This window comes from Vulpes lagopus, chromosome 6, assembly GCF_018345385.1.
Source record: "Vulpes lagopus strain Blue_001 chromosome 6, ASM1834538v1, whole genome shotgun sequence".
Lineage (NCBI taxonomy): Eukaryota > Metazoa > Chordata > Mammalia > Carnivora > Canidae > Vulpes > Vulpes lagopus.
The window spans coordinates 7,931,363-7,937,362 of record NC_054829.1 but is presented as its reverse complement, the minus strand read 5'-3'; the positions used below and the strand labels follow the sequence as shown (position 1 = coordinate 7,937,362).

At 50.6% G+C, this 6,000-nt stretch overlaps 1 protein-coding gene across 2 annotated transcripts in view; it reads left to right on the top strand.

The window, feature by feature from the left end:
- The first annotated feature begins 447 nt into the window (after nt 1-447).
- Nucleotides 448-6,000, top strand: part of VRK1 (VRK serine/threonine kinase 1) — a 109,047-nt gene continuing 103,494 nt past the window's right edge. Inside the window, exon 1 of one of the 2 annotated variants that reach the window (XM_041759708.1) lies at nt 448-800. The gene's annotated coding sequence lies outside the window, so the exon portion shown is untranslated. The remainder of the gene's footprint in view (nt 801-6,000) is intronic. The other variant, XM_041759711.1, reaches the window with a different exon arrangement.

Sequence of the window (6,000 nt, the reverse complement as noted above, 5' to 3'; positions counted from 1 at the left end):
GAAGCATTTGAGGTGGGTCTTGAAGGATGAATGGAGTTTGGGGGAGGAAGAGAGGCCATGGGAGCAGAGGGACAAGCAAACCACAGAAGTGTGGAGCAGTCTGGGGGTCGCCAGGGGTCCTCGCTAGCATGCAGGGGCTGGAGCCACAGAGTATGGAAGGGCAGGTGACCAGGGAGGGCTTTGGGTGTCAGGTCACAGTGTTTTGCCTTTATCAGGAGCACGCCCAGGAAACGAATGGCTAACAGAAGCAACGAAACTGTACATTTTCATTGCTTTAGGTACAAGGTCCTAGGTGGAGACAGCAGAGACTGGCTAGTCGTTCCCCAGTCGAATCTGGTTTCCTCCGGGGCATGTAAGTGAACTGCACATCCCAGGCTCCCGTGCGGTTGGGTGACCATGCGAATCCTGGCCGAAGGAAGGTGGGGGAAGCCGTGTGTGCCACTTCTAGACCTGGTTGTGGCAATCCGCCCCTCATCTGCCTGCCAGCTGCAGATGCGGTAGTGGGGGGACTCAGCTCGAGAGGCCTCAGTGCAGTCACTGAGCCGAGTTCCCCATGAACCCATGTTGGGCTGCATCGGGTGCACAAATAAACCGTACTGCAGGAAGCCACTGCGATCTGGGACTTTCTAACTTCTCACTGTTGCTAGGGGAGAGCCCTCTGCAGACAACGGAAGCACGTGAGGGAGTCAAAGTCCAGGGGACTGAAGCTCGGGGCCAGATGGAGGCCTGGCCTGGGAGAGGCTAATGTGGCTCAGAGGACGTGGTCTTCAGACCCCCTACTCTTGCCCTATTGGGACCAGGTGAGTCGCTTGCTAAGACTAAGACCCTAGGGACTTTCCAGGGCAGACCCACTTCCCAAGGAGGTCCAAGGTAGAAAGAGCAGAGGGACCAGAAGTCTTTAGATGGGGTCCAGAGTCCCCAGGAGCCAGAGGCAGTGGTTGCTGCAGGTGTGAGCAGATGCCAGGGATGGAGGCCAAGGTCAGGAACTCAGCATGGGTCAGGTGCACATGAGATGGTGAGAGGGTGTCGGGGCGGAGAATGGAAACCAAGCCCACCTCAGGACATGCTTGCTGAGAGGCAAGGGTGGCCGTGAGGTGACAAGGTGTGCCATCAGGTCCTAATGCTACGGGCTGGAACCGCGACGAGCCTGTCCTGAGGCGGCAGTCATCTTTCAATCATTCAGTCCTTCACTGATTCCTTCCACGCATGAGCCGGGGTGGGCAGCTAACACCCGGACCCTGGCCTCCGAGATGCTGCCCCCGCAGAGGGAGGCCCGCGGTCGCCGTGTGGGTGCAAGGTCAGAGCGGCGCAGCGCTGTGACCGAGGGACGAGGGACGGGAGTGGAGGGGTCTCTCGGGGGCATGTGGCCAGAGCCCCGGGCAGGGTGGTTCTGATCACGGGGCGGCCCTGGGGCGGCCCCTCCCTCACCTCCGGAGCCACTCAGAGCGTGCTCTACGGCTGCGCAACTGTGCTTTTGCTTACTTGCCAGGGAAAGCGTCCTTTGTCCCTCTTCCTTAGGAAGGGCAGTGTCCAGGTCTGGTCCCTTTGTAATCGGGGCCAGCAAGGTGGATGTTAATCATTTTATTATTTTTTTAAAGATTTTATTTATTTATTCATGAGAGACAGAGAGAGAGAGAGAGAGAGAGAGAGAGAGAGAGAACCAAGCTCCATGCAGGGAGCCTGATGTGGGACTTGATCCCGGGACTCCAGAGCACGCCCTGGGCCAGAGGCAGGCGCTAAACCGCTAAGCCACCCAGGGATCCCCCAAGGTGGATATTAAATGCAATGATCCCCACGTATTTCAGCAGCGTCTGCTCTGGTGCCCACTGGTAGCTGGAGGACACACACACACACACACACACACACGCACACACACACACAGCCCACGGGGTCTGGCAGATGCAATTAGCCTCTGGGTCCCTCAGAATTAGATGCAGGTGGCTAATTGTCCATGCCAGGAGGCAACTGTGGACACAATTAGTCATGTCTCTTCTCCCACTCGGGGCTAATAGTGGGTGGGGAATCTGAGGTGGGGGAGGGGCTCGGCAGCTTTGGGTGGGAGTGCTCATCCTCTGGGTCTGGGGAGGGCGTTGGGGCAGGTGAGGGGGAGGGTGGCAGCTCTTCTGAGGATGCGCGGGCTCCTCGCCTCCCCTTCCCCGCCCCGCTGGGCACATTAGAGTCCCTGCGTCCCAGTCTGCTAATGATGCCAACCCCCTGCTTTTGTGTGGCTTGTTAGGGCTTTCAAAGCCCTTTTGCATACGTTATTACATCCACCAGCCCCACGACTGGGAGGGGCTGTGGTTACTACATCCCACTTTACAGGTGAGGAAGTGGAGTTTCACCTGGCCATGGGCAGAGCCTCTGCTGGAACCCAGGCCTGGGGCACCCTGCTGCCTTTGTCTGTCTTCTCCTTTTTCTCTATGAGCTGCTCAGCGGCAGCTCCCAGGGCCAGAGAGAGCTGCTGACAGCCAAGCAGGCTGGGGACATTCCAGATATAAAGTTTACCTCTGCAAATTTTCAACAATGCGTGTTTATTTTTTATTTTTTAAGATTTATTTATTCACAAGAGACACAGAGAGAGAGAGAGAAAGAGAGAGAGAGAGAGGCAGAGACACAGGCAGAGGGAGAAGCAGGCTCCGTGCAGGGAGCCCGACGTGGGACTCCATCCCAGGTCTCCAGGGTGACACTCTGAGCCGAAGGCAGGTGCTAAACTGCTGAGCCACCCGGGCGTCCCAACAATGCTTGTTAAGCCCTGAAAGTCTTGTGTCCAAAACCTGTTCACAGACCCATGGGGGTCCGGAGATGGAGCGGGTGCAGCCCCAGCTTCTAAGAGGTTTATGGTCCAGTAGAGAGAATAAGATGCGAACATTATATCCATCACCCCCGCCGGAATGCTTCCCTAATGCGCCCCCTAAACTGTGGGGTGACTTTGGTCAGTTTCTCCTTGTCTCTCTGGGCCTCGGTTGAGCCTCAGTGAGGTCTTGGGCTCTGACCAGTTCTTCCAAATGACTTCTCTCAGTGCAATGGACTCACGAAGGATGTAATTCCTACGACTGGGGAGGAGGAATTGGAATAGGGGGGTGCACCAAAAAGCCTAATTCATTTGGTCTTGACAGGTAGGATTTCAACCCGGGAGAGGGCAGAGCAGACCTGTATTCTAACCCAGGCTCTGCTCAGACTTGTTTTTGATTGCAAGTAATGGAAATCTAACTCTGAGGGCACCAAAGAGAAAACATTGGCTGGTGTATCGTGGTAGCTCTAAAACTGCAGTCTGAGTGAATCAAGACTCGGTATGCATCCCTTGTGCAGGCTCCTCCTCTCGAGTTTCGAGGTTGACCCAGAAGCTTTCTTGTAACCGGTGGGAGTGGGAGAAATGACGCTGCCTGGTTCCTGAGACAAACTTTGTAGCTTCCACCTTCTCTTGGAACCGCTCACCCCAAGGAAAGCCAGACATGGTATGAGGTTTGACTCTGATGAGACCTCCAGGCTCTGAGGAAGTCCAAACCAGCCATGTGGAGAGGCTGCATGGAGAGAGATGCCCGGCCAGCCCCCAGGGAGTCCACCTATGCTAACCCAGCCAACAGACATGTTGGTGAAGATGCCATTTTACACTTTAAGTTTGCTTAACATCTGAATACAACACGGAAGACCTTGCGTCGGAACCACCTAGCTGAGCCCATCAACCCACAGAACCATGATAATAATAATGACTTACTGTCTTAAGCCACTAAGCTTTGGGATGGTTTGTTACAACAGCAATAGATGACAAGAATACATATGTAATGCAAAAGTCTAGGGAGGTCTCGTTTCAGGTGTGGCTAGATCCAGAGGCTCAAATAATATTGCCGGATCTTATTTTTCTCTCTTTTTCATGTCTTGTTCTCTTCCATGCTAGTTTCTTCCTAAACCACCTCTCTCTGCTGATATTGCCCCAAACTTCCAGACTTGTATCACCCCTGTTCCAGGAACACACCTGTCCTGTCTCAGTAGGTACATGACATTCCTGGAAATGCATTCCATTGGCCTAGTACATGATCTTCTTTCACATTAAGGGTGCAGAAGGAGCATTCTCCACCTCTAGGAGCAGGATTAGGCATCAGTTCAAGCCAAACCATGGCTCGTGCATGGCAGAATGACACTCTCTAAAAGGATCTTTAAGGGGAATATTGTCATGCTGCGGGTGGGAAATGGCCCCTGGACAGGCACAAGACAGATGTTCATTCCTGCTGCCTTGTATGAGATACAGAAATTCCCTAAATCTTTGTTTCCTTCTATTTTAGAAAAGTTCAGGAAATAATTCCTGTTCTGCCCAACCCATGGTGAGGCTCAAGGTTGAGAGCCAGGTGGTGGGAAGCCTGGGAAAGCTGTCCGTGGGATCTATCTAGAAGAAATGACCTAGGCAAACTAGGGCTGCCTCAATTGCTGCATAAAGCAGGGTGAGACGTGGATCCCCCAATCCCAAATCCTGTTTCCAGATCACTAGGCAGAAAGTAGTGTTCCCAGACACGTTGGCTCTCAGGAGTCCTTTACCCTGCGTTTCCTGGGTTATGCATTTCTGTGCACTAGCAGAGTCTGGGTCATCTAAAGATTTCCTGAAATTGATTCCCCGGCTTGAAGTAGGGGTGAGGAGAGGTCCACTTGCTGGAAGAAGGGGTTAAGGCTTTCCCCAAACCTGCAGAAAGATCAGAGACACTGTACAGGAGGCCCCAATCTAGAATGATCCATCCTACTTGAGAGCCTACATACTATTTTCTCTCTAGCCATAATATCAAGAGGCACTGAACATATCTAAATAAAAGGGACTTTTACATTAGTCAAGGTCACAGGGTACAAAACACAAGGCAACATAAAAAATAATTTTAAAAAAAGACTCAATGCTAGAAGTAAGAAAATGGACACTCTGCTACAAAGGCAATTCAGTTCTTAAAACCTGGTGTGCACTAAAATGGTATCATTCATTCACCCGTGTGTGGATGCATTCATGCATCCATGCATCCCCCTAGCCATCCCCCATTGCTCTTCTCTCATAGTCAACTATGCACCTGATCGTACCCATACTAGCCTCAGTCGGAGAAAAGCTCCAATGCCTGGTAGAGGCTGAGAGAGAAATTCTTAGAGCAGAGAAATAGTTAAAATAAATCAAAATAAAATCGGTGTTGGCTGTGGTGCTTATTCTTAATGACACACAGGAAACTATAAACCAGCCATGCTACATAATTGACCACTGAGGATTTTTCGCTCTCAGTTTGAGATGTACCGAATCCAATATCATATCAGTGATTTGATTTGTTAATAATCAAATTGCAAATACCTTTTCATTTGGCTTCAAAAAGCAAACAGCCATTCGGAATAATTTTTATGGGTCTTGGAAAGCAATATAAACTTAAAATATTGTGTTTGCAAGTCCTATTGGCATGACCATATTATAATTTATATTGGCCTATTTTGATGTACAGTGGCATAATGAAACTTTAAAAAATATATTCTGCAAAGCTGCATCTAAGCCCAAGCCAGCAGCACAGATTAATGTAAGAACATCATGGGGATTCTTTGCATATTTTCTTAAGGAGATTTCTGGAGAATGATGGTTCTACTCACCAGAACTTTAACTGAAGCAGGGATTGCAAAGCCTTTCAGAGTTTTGCCCCTTGTCACCTTTCCAGACCCTCTGTCTGACACTCCTCCTCCTGCCCCCTGCATTCCCACCCCCTGCCCTACTGTTTGCAGTAGGAACATATTGTGTATTCAGTTTCCTGTTCCTCTGTCTGGAATGTCCTTCCTCTCTTCTCTCTTAGATATTCTTCAGCTCCTGGCTAAAATGTCATCCCTGCTGGGAACTTTCTCTCACACTCCCAGCAGTTATTACTTCCATTCTCCTACAGCAATTTAAAGGGGACTCTATTATAGCACTTGTCACAGTGTGTTATTGTTATATGTTTACACACAGGAGTGTCTCGACCAAGATATGTTCAATTTGAAAGCCCCAGTGCCTACCACTGT